Source organism: Aristolochia californica, unplaced genomic scaffold (genome assembly GCF_029961685.1).
Source record: "Aristolochia californica isolate CCGP_79_NKW_82.1479 unplaced genomic scaffold, dmAriCali1.0.hap1 SCAF_3, whole genome shotgun sequence".
NCBI lineage: Eukaryota > Viridiplantae > Streptophyta > Magnoliopsida > Piperales > Aristolochiaceae > Aristolochia > Aristolochia californica.
Window position 1 is genome coordinate 13,623,574 of NW_027181992.1, and position 19,201 is coordinate 13,642,774.

Consider the following 19,201-nt stretch of genomic DNA (forward strand, 5'->3'; position numbering starts at 1 on the left):
AGCCAAACACCACCCTCCCAACTCTACCCCCTCCTCAAATTCTAAAACACGAAAAACACTACTCCCTCACCCTCCCAAGCCAAGCCATGACTAAGGAGTGTGTCGGTTGTCCTGGGTGGCAATCGCCTCTGTCCACTCAAACAGCAACTCTGGCCAGAAAATCAAACAATGGATTCACGGAAGAGAACCAACGATTGAGGTCCCAACCACTACCCATATTCAGGACAAACAATGGCTTATCGTCTTCAACTCGGCCGAAGATCGAAAAAAAGTCCACGAATTGAAGAACGGTAGGATCCCCAATCTTAAACATGGAAGATTGGACCTCTGACCTCACATCCCCCATCTCAGGCCAATGGGTGGTTGTCCGTGGCATTCTAGTGGAATTACGATGCAGACACACCATCGAGTGCCTTGCGAGCATATTCGACGAACTCCTTTGGGCAGAAGAACAACCAACGACTCTACACTGGGAGAAACTCCTCCTGCGGCCAAAAACTTCGGTAAGTGGCACTCACTATGTGAATTTTATCGAAACCTCCACCTGGGTCATTCTGGAGTTTGAAAGCCTGGTCGTCCTCTTCGCCATGGTCTCTGACTCGATAGGTCCCCAACTGAGTCCAACTCAGTCCGGGTTAACTCAATCAAATTCTGAGTTAACTCTGACCCTAATCGACCCTAAGTCACACCAGGACCAGGCAACCAGGGTGATATCGGAGCCTGCAGGGACAACTGTCCCAAACCAAATTTCAAAATTAAAAAATTCAAACATCTTGAAACTTCCTTCTACCTTACCTTCTGACCCAGCCCCACCTACCACATCGGCCACCTGGCCGCAGTCCTCGGTCGCGTCAAATCCAACCTCAAACTTACCGCCAACCTCGGTCAGATCGCCCGCCATCATGCCATCGGCCTCGGACAGACCGCCTGCCATCATACCCTCAACTTCAATCCAATCACTCTTACTACCTCCATCTGTCAGACCAACCCCCATCTTGTCACCCACCTGGGTCAGATCGCCTGACATTATATCGCCCCCTTGGAGAGCGCGCTCAGCACCATACCTCCTGTCTTCACACCGCAACCTTTTGTTTCGCCGTCTGTCAATCGGATTGACAGTGCACACTCTCCAAAAAATCAAACCATCACCCTCGAATCCCGTACCTCTTCATCCGCACCTAACCTACCTCTGACACCGTACTTATGCATCCCCCCAAACACGTTACCACTCCCGGCTCTACCGTCTCCACTTGTCAAGTCTCCCTACATCAGCCCGTCATTTGTCTCATCTGTTAGTAACATCGCCCAAATCCAAGAAAGCCTTTTTACCGCATCTCCCTCGAAATCCTCCCCGCTTCCCTGCTCGTTTGAACCTTATGCCACCCAATCCCGAGCCATTTCTCGGCCCCCCCCACCAATAGCTACTACTGTACCTCCTCAGTCTTCGACTTCAGCCACCCCAACTCAGATGCCTACCTTGAGCACCACCCCCTCTTCTTCCTCGTTTTTTGTGTTATCCTCCCTGATTCCGAGAAACTTCCTTTCCCAGACAAATCACACTCCCCCATGCTCTGCAAAGAACCTTACCTCTCCCATCTTGTCTATTGTTACACACCTCCCGAAGAGCCAAATCTCCCCTCCTCTGCCATCACCTAACTCTGACCCTAATCCTGTCAAAGGATGGGAACTAACACTCGCCGCCCCTGCCACCTCGAACCACCGAACAACCAACTCCCCAGAAAATCCTCTCAGTGTCCTTTCGGAACTCCCCCGCCCTCTGTCTCCCATTAAAATAAACGAATGTCAGTGTCTGGATCTTTCTACGAAGTTGATGATCAATGGGGCTCAAACCCCAAAGACTCTCCCAACCTCATTGATTGGCACAGTTATCTCACCCCACCAAATAGAGGATTGCCAAATTATATAAATAGCCTCTCCCCCACATTCTTTGTCCAACCCCCTTAGCAACTATCAGACCAAAGTCTCACAATCCAAAGAAATCCTCAAGTTCCAAAGGAAAAGCTCCCGTTTCCCCCTCAAGCTCCAAAGGCAAAGTCCCCATTTCCCCCTCAAGCTCCAAAGGCGAAAATCCCATCCCCCCCTCAACTGTCACATACTCCCGCAAAAATATGAAGAAGAAACCTCCTCTCAACTGTCCAGAAAGAAGAAGAAGAAGAAAGAAAAAAAATAGCCCACCAAAACCAAACATTCCAGCAAGCCCTCCGTCCACTTCTCTCCCTCCAAAAATAGACTATCTGGCCAACTTCTCTCAAATCGCTCAGACTGATGCCCAAATGGACTTCATCCAATTTGTCAAAGAGCAAGAGCACAAGTTTCATCCGTAGGAGTTCAAGGAAATTACTAAGGTAGCGTGGGAATTCTGCAAATTTTTCCATGACAATCTCCAATGCCCAGTGGAGGATATCCCACCACCCGCCCCGAAATGATTGTTCTTTCTTGGAACATCAAAGGAATCTGTTCGCGCTCAAAATGTGCAATCATCAAGGCAACTCTTTTTGAATGTAGGCCAAATGTGGTAATATTGGTTGAAACCAAACTACAATCTTTTGATAATTTTGTTGCTCGGGAATTATGGTATGATTCTAACCCTGAATGGGCAAAAAATGATGCGATTGGGCATTATGGAGGTATTCTTGTCCTCTGGAACCCAAACACTATTGAAGCCTTTCTCTCCCATCCTGGTCTTTTTTCTATCGGTTTACGTTTTCGTGACCGCTCCTTGGGGATTTCTTGGGCCCCGGCAGGCATCTATGGACTAACCCGTCACTGCAACCGTGCCTCCTTTTGGGAAGAAATCCTCCACCTTGTCCAACTCTGGGACCTGCCTTGGCTCTTGGCTGGGGATTTCAATGCCATCCTTCAATGCCATCCTTCAATGCTCCGAAAAATGCCCTCCTGCTACTAGAACCAACTCCACTATGCGAGCCTTTTTAGATCTTGTTAGTAGTCTCGAATTCTCCGAAATACCTCTCTTTGGAAAAAAATTCACATGGTCAAATTGCCAGAACCCCCCCTGCCCTCTCCAAACTTGATTGTTTCCTTGCCAACAATGAGTGGCTCCAAAATTTTCCCAACACCATTGGCCAAGTCCTCAATAAAATTGGTTTTGACCATTGGCCGATCCAAATCAACACTCATCCCCCTTGCTTGGGGCCGATCTCCGTTTCGATTCGAGAACTCGTGGATCCTTTATGAATCCTTTGTATCCAATCTTGCTGGATGGTGGCAAGAACTCTCTTAGCACCCTAACCTGGGTTGGGCTCTTCCCCTGAAACTCAAAGCTCTAAAGGTAAAGATCCGCCAATGGTCTCTCAATCAGCGTGCTGTTGCTGTTTCTCAGAAAAATTTGATTTGTCGCCGCTTATCTGAGTTGGATCTCCTCGTAGAGCAAAGGTCCCTTTCTTCTCCTGACCTATTCTCAGAAACAATTTAAATATTTATTTGTCAAATCTTCTTCGAAACGATACCTTGTATTGGAAACAATGAGCCAGATTTCACTGGCTGGCTAGGGGGATGGAAATACAAAAAAATTCCATGCTATTGCCTCGGCCATAAGGAGGATTAACTCGCATCACTTCTCTCTGTCATGGGGATCAGGTGATAACGGATAGCCCCTCTATGGCTGACATTCTTGTGAAGTTCTTCACAGATCTTTATTCTGAGGAACGCTTCAACCGTCCTACGTTGTACCAGCTTTATTATAAGCGTATTTCTTCTTTTATCTTGTGTTTGGTCTCACATTCTGAGATCCGCAAATTTAGCAGTTGATGCGCTTGCTAAAAACGGAGCTACCCTACAATCCATGGTTGTCAGGGACATGCTCTCCTCTTTGTAGTTTCTGTATTTCTCTTGTTTAATATACACATCCTTTTCAAAAAAAAAAGAAAAGTGTATTTCCTCTTCAGATGCGGACTTCTTGGAACGACTTTCAGTATTGAGGAAATCGAACTTGCTTCCCTTGGCCTCCCGAATGATAAAGCTCGATGGCTTCACCGGTGAGTTCTATCACAAATTTTGGGAGGTTGTAAAAAATGATGTTTTTGATTTTTTTTCAAAATTTTCACCAAGTCGGCATCACTCACAAAGCTGTAGGTGCTTCTTTCAATGCGCTTATTCCAAAAAAAGAAAACTCAGCCTTGCCTCAAGATTTCTGGCCTATCAGCATTACCACAAGTTTTTACAAAATCATTGGTCGAATTCTTGCCAATCGACTCAAATCCTTCCTTCCCAAAATCATCAGCCCTAGTCAGTGTGCTTTTATTCGTAGACGAAATATCCTTGACTCTGCCATGTCTTCACATGAACTTTTGGACTCTTTCAAAAAATCCAAAATGCCCAGATTTGTCCTGAAACTCGATTTTGAAAAAGCATTTGATCATGTGAACTGGAAACTAATTGATCAGCTTTTCGATAAAATGGGTTTTGGGACACACTGGAAATTTTGGATGAGGAGCTGCATCTCCAATGTGTCGTACTCTGTTCTAGTCAATGGAAAACCATTCGGGTATTTTAACGCCACAAGTGGCATTCGACAAGGGGACCCCCTGTCTCCTTTCCTCTTCACTCTCATTGCTGAACACCTAGCTTCTATGGTCCGTCTTGCAAAAAATTCCGGGTGTCTAAGCTCCATCTTAGATGATCCCAGTCAAGATATTTCCCTGCTTCAATATGTTGATGACACCATTCACTTTGGTGAATGGACTTTAGAGGAAGTTTCTCATATTAAAGCCTTGTTAAATTTATTGAACTCTCCTTTGGGCAAAAAGTAAGTTGGACAAAATCTTCAATTATTGGCTTTAATATCGATCCTAATGTGTTAAATTCCATGGCGCATTACTTGGGATGTAAAATTGCTACGCCTCCCTGTACATATTTGGGCTTGTCTTTGTCACCTACGTTGCCTTCCAAAAGCTCTTGGCATCTTGTTATTGAGCATTTGGAGGACCACCTGGCGACCTGGAGATGAAGATTTTTATCTAAGGTTGGTAAACTGTTTCTTATTAAATCTTGTCTGCACAATATTCCTTCTTATTTCCTCTCCCTATATCGATGCCCTGCTTCTGTTTGCAAAAGAATTGAACTGCTCAAAAGGAGATTCTTGTGGGGAGGACCCACCGGAGAAAGGAAATATTGTCTGGTGAAATGGGTAGAGGTATGTAAATCAAAAACTCTCGGTGGACTCGGGATCCGTGATACAACTACAACAAATTCTGCATTGTTACTTAAATGGGTTTGGAAGTTTAACTTATATCCAGAATTGATTTGGAGGAAATTGGTTGCTGCAAAAGCAAATAAATTAGTGGGTTGGTGGACTGAGGGTGGGCGATGTAATAGGTTGTCCCCTGTGTGGAAAAAAATTGTAATATTGTTACTTGCTTTCAAAAATGCTATAAAATGTTATGCTGGCTTGGGTTTTGTAACACAATTTTGGACCGACTGGTGGACCGGATCTCACAACATCAACATCAGCCACAACATGATATCTAACTTGGCAAGAAATATTGAAGCATCTATCTCGGACCAGCAAACTGATTCTGGAGGATGGAATCTAAATCTACGAAGGTCACTTTCAGATTCTGAGGCCTTGGTTGCATCCGACCTCATAACCACTCTCTCTTCGGTTAGTCTAAAAAATGTGCCTGATACTCTTATTTGAACTCCGTGCACAAAAGGTAATTTCTCAACTTCTTCTGCTTACAACTTCTTGAGCTGCCCCAACATTCCACAAACTAAACATCCTGCTGCTATTGCATGGACCTTGCATGCTCCCCCACGTGCTAAATTTTTTATCTGGTCCGCATGTAGGAACAAAATTCTTACATCAGATTCCCTAATCCAGAGAGGTACCCATGTTCCAGACCCTCTTTGCCCATTCTGCCAAATTTCGTCAGAAACAGCCACCCATATCCTTTTACATTGCAATTATGCCTCGGTCTCCAGTACTGTCTCTCTCAAAACCTCTCATCTACCATTCTCTCGGTTACAAATACCAACCTCCCAAAGCTCGAAAAAATATTAATATCTTGCTGTGTTGGGCATCTCATTTGGGCATTATGAAAAGAAAGGAATAATCGCAAATTTAATCTAAAATCTATTCTTAGAGATATATTGGTTGAAAAAATTATTGGTCAAGTCACTGCGTGGATTCTTCTGCGTAAGGAATTCAGAAATCTAAAAGGATCTAACTTTCGGGAGAATTGGCGAACAATTGCTAGCATGTCATATCCACCCCGGCCCCCGACTATGGCAATTTGGACTCCTCCCCCAATGCGCCATTATAAACTGGATTTTGATGGAAGCGCTCTTGGATGTCCGGGCCCAACGGGCTTTGGTGGTGTTGTTCATGACGAAAATGGTGCTCTTCTTTTTTCCTTTGTTGGGCCTATTGGAATTTCAGATTCTACTACTGTTGAGTTATCTGGTTTACAAATCTTCAAAAGTCGTCTTTCTGGGCCCCTGAAGGAGATTCGAAAATAGTCATTAATTGGTGCGCAAAGACAGAATGTCCTCCCTAGTGGCATTGGAACTTGTTCTATGATATATGTAATTTAACTTCTGCTTTAAATTGTAAGTGGAAATATATTCCTAGATCAGTTAATTATTTAGCTAATGCACTTGCTAAATTAGGCGTCTCACTCCCTCACCTTGTTGTGGAGGTAAGCCCTGTTTAGCTAGGTATTGTAATCTTCATCTTTTTTAAATAGCTTATACATCTTCATTAAAAAAAAATGAAGTCTGTGTAACCCCCTCAAATTTTTTTTAGGAACTTCGTAGAGGATTCTGCTAAGTATCTCTTGAGCTAGTGGTGAAATTATTAAAAAATGTTACAATGCAAGTTCATGATGTTTTTGTGGAATGAAGATAATAAAAAAAGTCTCATATTCTCTTTGTTATAGAGATTCACAGCTTATATTTTAGTAAAGGAAAAGCCTATAGTCATAATCAGGTTGGAATTTGTTTTTGTCTTCACTTCTAGATTGATGTCAAATAAAGGGGCGAAGAGTATGATCAATGGTTATGGATTAACTAAGAATGCAAGTTAGATGCATGACAATGGCCATTCCGCTTTAGTTTATGGGGTTGAAAGTTGGCTCATGTAGGTGGTCTAATGGGTCCTTTAATTACTCGATGATCACTCTTCATGGTTGGATCTTGCTGACATGAGATTATGCTAGCTAAACTTGATACTTTAGCTATTGCTTGTTCCACCTAAATTTCAATTTTAGCCGCAGCCTTAAAGTAATAAATCTGATGTTTGGACCATGTTTGAGTAACATGAAGAGCGTCTCATGTCTTGACTGGTTTGTCTCAGATTCAAAAGCTCGGGAAGGAATAGTGGGGTTTGACTTGGGCAAACCCCTCATCCCAGCTGACAAACAATATCTTGGTTGAGTTGTACTCAAACTTGGCTGAGATGAACAGAGACACTAAAATGACCCAAGCCAAAGAAATTGTTCCTTCCAGACATGTCTTGCCACCTTCTTCCTTGTTTTTTTTGTCTTTTTTAATATCAAACTGTCCTCCTTGTTTTTTACTGTCCAACGTTGCTTTTGCTTTTGCCTTTTTTTTCACTGGAAAAATTCTCTTTTTGTTTTTCTTCAGCATGTTAATTTAGTTTTCAACTAGATCTGATGTGAAATATTGGAACAAATGCATATCTGTCTTTGGAATGTTTTCTGAATGTCTCCACCCTGCATTTGCCAACCTGCAGCTCCACTTATAACGATATTATTACTTAAAACTGGCAAAGAGACCCTTCTTATGGCCTGTATGCAATTCCACAACTAAAACTTTATTGTAGAATAACTAATAATAAAACAAAAATAGATAACATAGACTAGATGTACAGAAGTTAGGATTGCATTTAATAAAAAAATTTCTAGGTAGTTGAAATATTTATCCTCAAAATGGGCCTCATAAGGCTCATGGCATATTAAGAAGAAAATTAGACTTACACCAAATCAGACTTTCTAAAAATCATAGAAAATTTATAAAAATAAAAAACTCCTTGAAAGTAAATTTGGGAGGTGTAGCAATGATTATTATTTATATAGTATAAATTAAGTAATACTACTTTTTGTGAATTGATGAATATATATAGTACTTTAATTATCACACTACTTTTATTGTGATGATTGGTAAATTTTTTAATTCAATATTAGTATAATCAGTTTTATCATTGTTAAATTTATGGAAAAGAGAAATACTTTATTGACTTGATGTAATCAGAGTACATGAACCCCTATTTATAATAGAGGAAAGTAGTAAAATCTAATTACAATTAAATTACTCTTGTCTCAATTACACCCAAACTCTTAACACTTAAAGATAAGTCCTAGCATAATTAAATAACTCAACATAAATAGAAGACTAACATAATTAAAACACCTTTAAACTGAGACTCTTCTGCAAGACCTCCTTCCATAATAATTTTGGCTTTGTAAGACTTCTTATTGTCAGAGTCATGTCAGACTCTTCTATATTTGATCTTCAACAATCATTATGTTTTAATGATACTTATTGATGAAAAATTATTAAGATTAATACATTGATATTAATATAATTCAATACTTAATGATTTAATGCTGTAATAATTTAGTAATGTGTTGTTATCAAGTTTGTGATGTTATTGCTTATTAGTGTTACTTATGTTATTTATTTAATTATCTTGGTTTGTCTTTTTGTTTTCTAAAAAATTAAGAGGATTTTATTAAATGAAGAGGAAGATGAAATGGAAAAAATTGCAACTTTGACAAATGAGAAAAAAAAAACAAATACGAAGTAAGCAAATCAACACTAAAATACATGAAAAATAAGTAAATACATTCAACACAATATTCAAAAAAAAAAAAAAAGGAAGACCTACCACTATAAGATGTTGGTGGACAACACTAGTACAAGCTAAAGAATGTGCAATGCTACAAAATATGTACCTAGAGGCCAAAATGGATCTACAAAGGTATAAAACCTTGTCATGAATGGCAAGAAACCACCATAGAGGGGTCTTCTTGGAAGAGAACAAGCTATTGACCACTAATGATCATGTTCCACCTCAAGAGAATAGAGATAATATGGACAAACAGATGCTCAATCTATGAAGGAGATCTCAAAGCTCTGCCTTGGTAGAACACTTTACCCAATAGTCACATGAGTCTACTTGAATAACTTGTGTTGCATGGTCCCAACAAATTTCACTACAGCCTGTTGGCCTAGTGTTGAAGAGCATATATCGAAGAGTCTCACATGAATTTCATAGTAAGAAGTTTCACGGAGCCAGAATTAATATGGTGGAGTTTTACAGGAGTATCATAGGAGGGGGTCTCATAGAAGTGTCTCAGTTAAATGTGTTTTAGTTATGTTAGTCTTCTATTTATCTCAATTTTCTTGTATTTGGTCTCACATTCTGAGATCTGCTAATTCGGTTGCAGATGTGCTTACAAAGATGGGAGCAACCCTTCAATCTCTTGTTGTTAAGGATTTGCTCTTATGTCCCTTGTAATTTTCTCTGTTAATATATACATCATTTTTAAAAAAAAAATGTTAGTCTTCTAGTTATGTTCAGTCGTTCAATTGTTCTAAGACTTATCTTTTAGTGTTTAATTTTGGGTGTAATTGGGATAAGGGTAATTTAATTGTAATTGGATACTACTTGTTTCTTCTATTATAAATAGAGCCTCATTGTATTCAAATTACAACAAGTTACTGAAATATTTCTCTTTCCAGAAATTCAACACCTGGGTTACATCTTGAGCTACCATCAATATTTAATTTAATTGGACCTTCCTAAGTAAGAGATCACGAGGACATAGGCACATGCTTGGGGATAGAAGAGGCATTTCTATCTCTCCAATGTTCTCTCAACACAACATTGGCCTAGTGTTGGAAGAAGAAATACTTAATAGAAAGTTGTCTAATGTACTATTGAATGAGGTTCCTGATAGAGCAAGGTTGATGTACTTTTGTTCCCCAATGGCTACAATAAAAGATGTCCTGCACAGGATTCTTTTTTGTAATTGATGATGACCTCATCATAAAAGTTTGGGAAGGTTTTATTCAAAAAAAGTTTGGGAAGGTTTTGTTTAAAAAAAATGTTTTGGAAAATTGCAAAGAAACAAAGTTGAAAGCCAAACACCCCACAAAGCAAATGCAAATGGGGCAATGAGGAAAAATATGATCCTCTGACTCATCTATGGTGTCATTACTTTTTTTTTTTTTTTTGAGAAGAGTTGTAAATGTATTTAATAAGAAAAATTACAAACCTTGAAACTAAAAAGACATTTCCTCCACAACAAGATGTTGGAGGGTAACGCCTTTTTTCGCTTGAACATCAGCTAAATGATTAGCGGATCTTGGAACATGCTTCCAAGTGCATAATAAACCAGAAGTTAAATTAAAAATTTCATAAAAAATCTTCCAATGACGCCAAGGAGGTTTTGATGGCTTGGAGCACCAGTGTATAATAACTTGAGAATCCCCTTCAACCAAGAGAGCACTGTCCTTTTTTTGTTTGAAGAGCTTCAGTCCAGTGAGCAAGCCATGTAATTCCGCACAAGTAGAGTTTGATACTCCAATTGGACCCGCATAAGTGAAGAGAAGATTCGCTTGATCATCGTGAATTACTCCGCCAAATCCAGCTGGGCCCGGACACCCGAAAGCACTTCCATCAAAATTTAATTTAAAGTGTCCTGGAGGAGGTTTAGTCCATTCTACCATAATAGGAACCTTCAATGGAAGAGACATATTTGCAACATTTCGCCAATTTTCCCTCATATTTGTTGCTCTTAGATCACAGAATTCTTTGCGAAGGAGAACCCAAGAGCTAACTTGACCGACTATCTGTTCACAAAGAATATTCCGAGGAATAACTTTCTGATTGAATTTGCGATTGTTTCTTTCTTTCCATAAATTCCACGCAATGTGCCCAACACAACAAGATATTAAGATTTTCCCCAACTTCGGAAGGCTAACCAAAGTTAAAATTGTGTTTTGCAAATCTGGCGAAGGGCAATATAATAAACCGATTTTGTCCATTAATTCCGTCCAAATCTTATGAGCATATTCGCAATGTAGAAGCGTGTGATCTGCTGTTTCAGGAGATGTGTTGCAAAATGGGCATTCTGGATTGGGAGTATTAATGCCTCGTCTTTGCAAAGCATCAGAAGTTAAGATTTTATTTTGACATACCGTCCAGATGAAAAACTTGATGCGAGGAGGAATCAGGAGCGACCATGCAAAAGCAGCAGGATGTTCTACGTGGAGAGGCGGGTATGAAATCATATGATGGTACGTTGAAGCTGTAGAGAACATACCTTGTTTGTTGGGCGTCCAGATGAGTGTATCGGCAGAGTTTTTTAAGGCCACACCAAAAAGTAAATTGACCAGACCGGTGGCTTCAACAGCTTCAGAGTCATTTAATGCTCGCCTGAGATGAAGATTCCAACCACCCGAAGACTGCCAGTGGTTAGAAATCATTGAGCTACGAGATCTTGACAGTTGGAATAAACGAGGATGACTTTCCTTTAAACAACTAGCCCCTATCCACCAATCCGACCAGAATAGAGTATCTGTACCACTCCCAATATAGCATTTGACGACAGATTTGAAGGTAGGTAAGAGTTTGGCAATTTTCTTCCAAACGGGGGATAACTTGTAAAATCTTCCCCCATCCGTCCACCAGCCATTCTCTTTTCCGGATTTAATTGCAACCATTCGGCGCCACAGTAGATTGGGTTGCATGTTGAACTTCCAAATCCACTTTAAGAGCAGAGACTTGTTTGTGGTAGCAACGTCGCGAATCCCGAGGCCCCCCATTACAATTGGTTTACAAACATCTACCCATTTTACAAGATTAAACTTTTTTTCCCCATTTGGCCCATCCCATAAGAATCTTCTTTTCAAAAAATTCAATTCTAACCCGAATAGAAGCTGGACAATGGTACAAAGATAAAAAATAGGATGGAATTCCATGAAGGTATGATTTAATTAGAACCAGTTTACCAGCTTTGGATAAAAATTTTCCTTTCCAAGTAAGAACATTCTGGACAAATACATATTAGTTCAACTGGTAAGGATTTTACCTTCTGAAGCAACCACAGGAAATGCCTAATCTTACAAGGACTGGATTACACCAAACTAGCGTTGAGGTGGGGTCATATTAAGTATTGATGCTAAGAAGATCAGAGAAGAAAACTGAACCTACAAGACGAGCTAAATTAAAGTTGATCATGCCAGTAATATAGTTACTCTATTGTGAAGAGAGGTTTGCTGTCTCCTTTGCTTTGTCATCCCTTAGTGTGTTTGTAAGGTTAAGATTCCAATGTCCAACTATAAATGAACTGAAGGCAGATTTGTCTGTCCCAAGCAACATTATAAAGCAAAGATAAATCAGTTCCTGGGGTATAATAACTAAAGCAAGGGTAAAGTGGTTGGTAGGGTATAATCACTAATTCATTCATCAAGCCAAATTTGATCAACTGCCCCTACACACATGATATTCTAAGACCTATGATAAATGTAGCCTTTTTAAACTAGAAATGTATTATGGGTTAGGATATGAAGAAATCTATGAGTCTAGAAAATTATGTTAATTAGAGGAAATAAGATTTATTTATAAAGCATTCCTCTGAATCTCAACATGCCATAGCCACTTGGAAAGGAAAGCCTGATTCATCAAACTGATGGACTGGATACCTAAATCTCCTTGTCTTTTCAGTAAACAAACTTATCCGGATTTCACTCAATGATAATGACACCTTTATGAAGCGTCCTTTCAGAGGAAACTATGCATTATTGAAAATTTTGGAAAAATGCCAAACAGATGTGGAATGAAGGAGAACTAAAATTTGGAATGCTTGCCAGGTTTCCTTAATCGAGTTGGTTCTACCAGTAAGGTTAAGGAATTTGCTTTTCCAATTTGAAAAAAGTTGTTCTAGTCTTGATTGTCTTATATTCTTAATATTTTATTTATTGATGTCTGCATGTGATGTGACATAATTAGTATCTCAGGTTAGTAATTTGCAATCACGTAAGTAATCTAATAAGTTGATGTCTACTTCTTAGTCGCTAAAAATGTTGATATATGTAAAATGACTTAGATTTCACAAAAACTTGTAATTGAATATGGACCACTTACTGGAGTTTATTCAAATAGATTATGTTTGTTTATAATATTATCCTGTGCAGATTGAATAATTTTATTTGACATATTCAAGTTCATCATATTATGGATTACAGTTTCTGTTTGTTGGGAGGACTTTTTCTCTATTTAGAGAATCAAGGCTTAAGACTTTTCGTATTCGATACTGAGTTGCTGATGATGTGCAGTTACACGTTCAAATATGTATGGAATTTGTCATTTTGTGTATTTTGTGTGTGGGAAGTAAGTTGTCAATGATTAAGTGTTCCAGAATTGAAAATAAGACTTCTTCCCATTTTGTTTATGGGATCCCCCTCTGTTGCTTTGTAGCCTCGTTTTGCCCTTGGGTTCTTTAAAAAAAATCTCTTACTCAAAAAATAAAAATAAAATAGAAAATAAATGGGAAATAATGGAATAAGTGGGATTGAGAGAGGAAGAAGAGGAGAAGAGAGAAGGAGAGAGAGGGCAGCAGCAAAGGGAGAGGTATCTCTTTGATTAGGGTTCTAGTCGACCCTAATCACCTTATATAGCATAAAAGAGAGTATAAGGACAATAATGTCCCTACTCACATAAACTTAATTACACTCTTATATTTCCTTCATCACACCTCCTATTTACATGAAATTTAAACTACATAAACTATCTTTTTTTTTTTTTTTGAAAAAGATGTATTAATAAAACACGAGAAATTACAAAATTTAGGGGAGCATGTCCCTTACAACCAACAATTGTAGGGTAGCTCCCTGCCTGACAAGCACATTTGCCGCTGAATTTGCGGCTCTCGGAATGTGACTCCAAATACAAGAAACAATTGAGGTAATTTCTAAAATTTCCTTAAAAGTATCCCAATGCTTCCATGGAGGAGAAGACGCGTTCTCACACCATCCTATCACCACTTTTGAGTCCCCTTCAATATAGAGGACCCCCCTTCATTTATCTCTGAAGACACGAAGACCGGAGAGGAGACCATGTAACTCTCTAAACTACATAAACTATCAACCATACGGAATAGGATAAACATATTTCTAGGAGGTGCAGATAGTGAGAAATTACCAAACAACCCTTCTAAAATATTTTTCAATACTCCCCCTCAAATTGGTGCGTAAATATCCATTAGCTCCAACTTGTTACAAAAATTCCCAAATTCCTTTTTTCCTATTGCCTTGGTGAGTATATCAACGATCTGATCACTGGATTCGAATATACAGAGTGACCATTTCTTTTCTTCATATCTGTGTCTTTGACAAAGTGACATTCTACTTCTATGTGCTTCGGTTCTTTTGTGAGAAACTGAGTTTCTAGTAATAAAAATGGTTGCTTAACTGTCACAATACATAGTCATGAGCCTATTTCTCTGTAGATTTGATTCTTATAGAACTAACCTCACCCACATTAGTTCAATGATTGTATGAGCCATAACTCTATATTCAACTTTGGCACTAGAGTGGGCCACATATTTTGTTTTTTACTTCTCTAACTTATTAGGTTTCCACCTAAGAACACACGCTAGCCATTAGTTGATTTCTTATTCAGTTCAGACCCAGCGTAGTCGCATGTGAGTATACATGTATCTTAATATGATCATTAGTTTTGAAGAATAGTCATTTACTAGGAGAACCTTTTAGGTATCTCAGTATCCTCTGAGCCGCTTCAAGATGTATCTTTCGTGCCCGATCCATAATTGGTTGATCACACTAACGGAGAATGATGTGTCAGGATGGGTAACAATAACATGGATTAGTTTCCCAACTAACTAGCGATACATAGTCTTGTCTTTAAGTTCATCGCTGTCCTCACTATATAGATCATGACCCACTTCCATAGGAGTTTCTATTGGTTTTGCTCCTAGTAGACGATACTCTTGTAACATATCAGTGACATATTTTCTCTGAGTGTGTTCAAGTTCTACCTTGCTTCTATGCCAAGGAGGTACTTTAGGGGGGCCCAAGTCTTTCGTTTGAAAATCTTGTGAGAGATAACTTTACTTCTTCAATCCTCTGTAGATCACTTCCAGACAAAATAATATCTTCCACATACACTAGTAGGACCACAAGCCCAAAGGATCTCTTCATTATAAACAGAGAATGGCCACAATGGATGCGAGAGAATTCATATGACATAACCACCTAGCTGAATTTCTCAAACCATGCCCTTAGACTCTGTATACGTCCATAGGTTGCCTTTTTGAGTCTGCACAATTTCTAAATCTTCCACTGAGCAAAACACCTCCTCATCGAGGTCACCATACAAAAAGGCATTTTTTATATCAAGTTGAGACAATGGTCAATCTTGCTTAATTGCAATAGAGACAAAAATACGAATCGAAGATAGAGGAGCTATAGGTGAGAAGGTCTCAAATACAATCACCCCATATGTCTGTGTAGCCTTTGGCAACCAGTTGTGCCTTATCGTTCATTAGAACCATCTACCCTGTATTGACAGTGTATACACAACGACATGCAACAACAGTAGCCTTTGAGGCAAGTCACACAACACCCATGTGCCTCTATCACATAATGCCTCCATGTCAGTATCCATAGCTGCTTTCCACCAAGGTGTCTTTCTACATAAAAAGGAACGTTGTACAAGGACAAAGAGAAGGCAAACTTTCTATACTGGTGAGATAAGGAATCAAATGAGACAAAATTCAACTGTGGGTGTCTAGTGGATTTACAAACACTTATCTGAATTGCAATAGGGAGGTCTAAGTCACTTCAAGATCAATTGACAAAGAGGATTCTGGGTATGGTGAGAGAAAGGATGCTTGTGTTGGGTGTCGTAAGTTAGTCTTTTGTGTTACAATTGTAGTGTTTTCTCTACAGGAACAACTGGTAAATGGATAGGACTATCTTCTACAAGAGCTGGTGGAACAACTTCCAGATTTGGAGTAAGAGGAGAAGTATCTCTAACAACAGTAGAAAAGAAGGGGCCATTTTCAAAGAATATCACATCAACAGATACAAAGGTTTTCCTTGTGGAAGGGCAAAAACACTTGTATATCTTTTGAGTACAAGAGTACCCTAGGAAGACATGCAACGTGGAGACAATTTATTTATGGCTGAACCAAAAACATGTGCAAACCATACACACCCAAAAATTCGTGGAGTCAAGGGATGTATGGAAATTGATGGAGTAAGTAGCTGGATGGGAAATTTCCCCCCAATGAAAGACGATGACATTCTGTTAATAAGGTAGCATGCAGTCAAAATTACATTACCCTAGTACTGTTTTGGAACATTCATATGAAGGAGCATAGTATAGGCTCCTTCCAGCAAGTGACGGTTTTTGCGTTCTACTACCCCATTCTATTGATGAGTGAGCACACAAGACTATTGGTGAATAATTCCATGAGTTTGGCAAAACGTATCAAACTTGTGATTCATCTACTCTAGTTCATTGTCAGTGCGAAGGATGCGGAAAGATGCATTAAACTGGGTTTTCATTTCATTGTAAAGGTTTTGGAATACAAAGAAACTTTATATTTCTCCTATAGGAGATACACCCAGTTATATCTACTAAAATCATCAATAAAGGAAAGGAAGTGCTTAAACCAAAGACATTGGACACAAGATAGGACAGGGTCCCCATACATCTGAGTGAACAATTTTAATTAGACTTGTGTTTTTTGTTTTGCTTAAGGGGAACGGAGTTTGATGATGCTGCCTGGCTGACACGAATCACACACAAACGATAAATTGGAAGGAAAATATGGAAATAGCTGCATACTCTCGAAAAAGTCTGAAGAAGAAACCTCCCATCACCCCCTTTGCTTACACATATTCCAGAAAGAAGAAGAAGAACAAAAAAAAAAAAAAAAAATAGCCTGCCAAAACCAAACACTCCAGGAAGCCCTTCGCCCACTTCTCTTCCCCCGAAACTAGATTATCTGGCCAACTTCTCTCAAATCGCTCAGACTGATGCCCAAATGGACTGCATCCAATTCGTCAAGGAGCAAGAGCACGAGTTCCCTCCGCTGGAATTTGAAGACATAACAAAGTTAGCATTGGAATTTTGCAAATTTTTCCACGACACCAATGCCCAAATGAGGATCTCCCCCTCGCTCATACTCAAAACGTGCAATCATCAAGGCGGCCCTTTTTGAATATAATCCAAACATTGTAATATTGGTTGAAACCAAACTACAATCTTTTGATAATTTTGTTGCTCGGGAGTTATGGTATGATTCTAACCCTGAATGGGCAAAAGTTGATGCGATTGGGCATTCTGGAGTTATTCTTGTCCTCTGGAACCCAAACTCTATTGAAGCCACTCTCTCCCATCCTGGTCTTTTCTCTATTGGTATACGTTTTCGTGACCGCTCCTTGGGGACATCTTGGAACGAACACGTCACAATAACCACGCCTCCTTTTGGGAAGAAATCCTCTTCCTCGTCCAACTCTAGGACCTCCCCTGGCTCTTGGTTGGGGATTTCAATGCCATCCTTCAATGTTTCGAAAAATGCCCTCCCACCATTAGAACCACCTCCACTATGTGAGCATTCTTGGATCTCATTAGTAGCCTCGAACTCTCTGAAATACCTCTTTGGAAAAAAAATACTTGGTCAAACGGCCAGAACTCCCCTGTCATCTCGAAACTTGATAGATTCCTTGCCAACAATGAGTGGTTCCAAAATTTTCCCAACACCACAGGCCAAGTCTTCAATAAAATTGGTTCTGATCATTGGCCGATTCAAATCAACACTCACCCCCTTGCTTGGGGCCGATCTCTGTTTCGATTTGAGAACTCTTGGATCCTTACTGAATCCTTCAACTCCCATCTTTCTGGATGGGGTTGGGCGCTCCCCCTCAAATTCAAAAGCTTTGAAGGCGAAGATCCACCTATGGTCTCTCAATCAGCGCGCTGCTGCTGTTTCTTAAAAAAATTTGATCTGCCGCTACTTATCTTTGTTGGACCTCCTCGAAGAGCAAAGATTCCTTTCTTCCACTGATCTATTTCTCATAAACAATTTAAATCTTGAGTTATCAAATCTTCTTCGAAATGATACCTTGTACTGGAAACAACGAGCCAGATTTCGCTAGTTGGCCGAGAGGGATGAAAATACAAAATTTTTCCATGCTATTTCCTCGGCCATAAGGAGGGCTAACTGTATCACATCTCTCTGTCATGGGGACCAGGTGACCACGGATAGCCCCTCCATTGTTAACATTCTTGTGAAGTTCTTTATAGATCTTTATTTAGAGGAACGCTTCAGCCGCCTTATGCTTTACCAATTTGATTATAAGCGTATTTCTTCTTCTGATGCCGACTCTTTTTTTGTTTTTTTTGAGTAAAAAGTTGCATATATTAAAAGAGAAAGAAAGAGTACAATACCTGACTAAGATGGGCTTTCCGCTACAACAAGATGTTAGAGGGAAACGCCTAATTTAGCCTGAACAACCGCTAGGTGATTAGCAGATCTGGGAATGTGTTTCCAATTACATTGCAATTGAGAAAATAAATTACATATATCTTCAAACAGATGCCAGTGCCGCCAAGGCGGTTTAGAAGACTTCTCACACTAGTTGATAACGACTTTTGAGTCTCCTTCAACGCAAAGAGGGCCCAACAACCGTTGTTTGAAGAGTTTTAAACCATTATACAACCTAGAAAGCTCAGCAGTAGTTGAGTCAAATACTCCAATCGGCCCAGCAAAGGAAAATAGAAGCTTCCCTTTATTGTTGTGGATGACACCTCCAAATCCGGCAAGCCCAGGGTAACCATAAGTGCTTCCGTCAAAATTTAATTTGATGCGGACTTTCAGTACAGAGGAAATCGATCTAGCCTCTCTTGGCCTTTTGAAGGACAAAGTTCCTGGTCTTGACGGCTTAAATGGTGAGATCTATCACAAATTCTGGGAGGTTATAAAAAATGATGTATATGCCTTTGTTCAAAGTTTCTATCAAGTCGGCATCAATCACAAAGCTGTGGTGCTTTTGTCATTGCACTAATTCCAAAAAAAGCAAACTCTGCAATGCCCCAAGACTACCGACCTATCAGCCTCACCACAAATTTTTACAAAATCATTGGTCGAATTCTTGCCAACCG

The 19,201-nt window shown here is 39.6% G+C and overlaps 1 protein-coding gene across 3 annotated transcripts in view; it reads left to right on the forward strand.

Annotated features, from left to right (window-relative positions):
* Positions 1 to 19,201, forward strand: part of LOC137959047 (DDT domain-containing protein PTM-like) — a 70,219-nt gene that overhangs the window by 2,959 nt on the left and 48,059 nt on the right. The gene's annotated exons all lie outside the window — the stretch shown is intronic.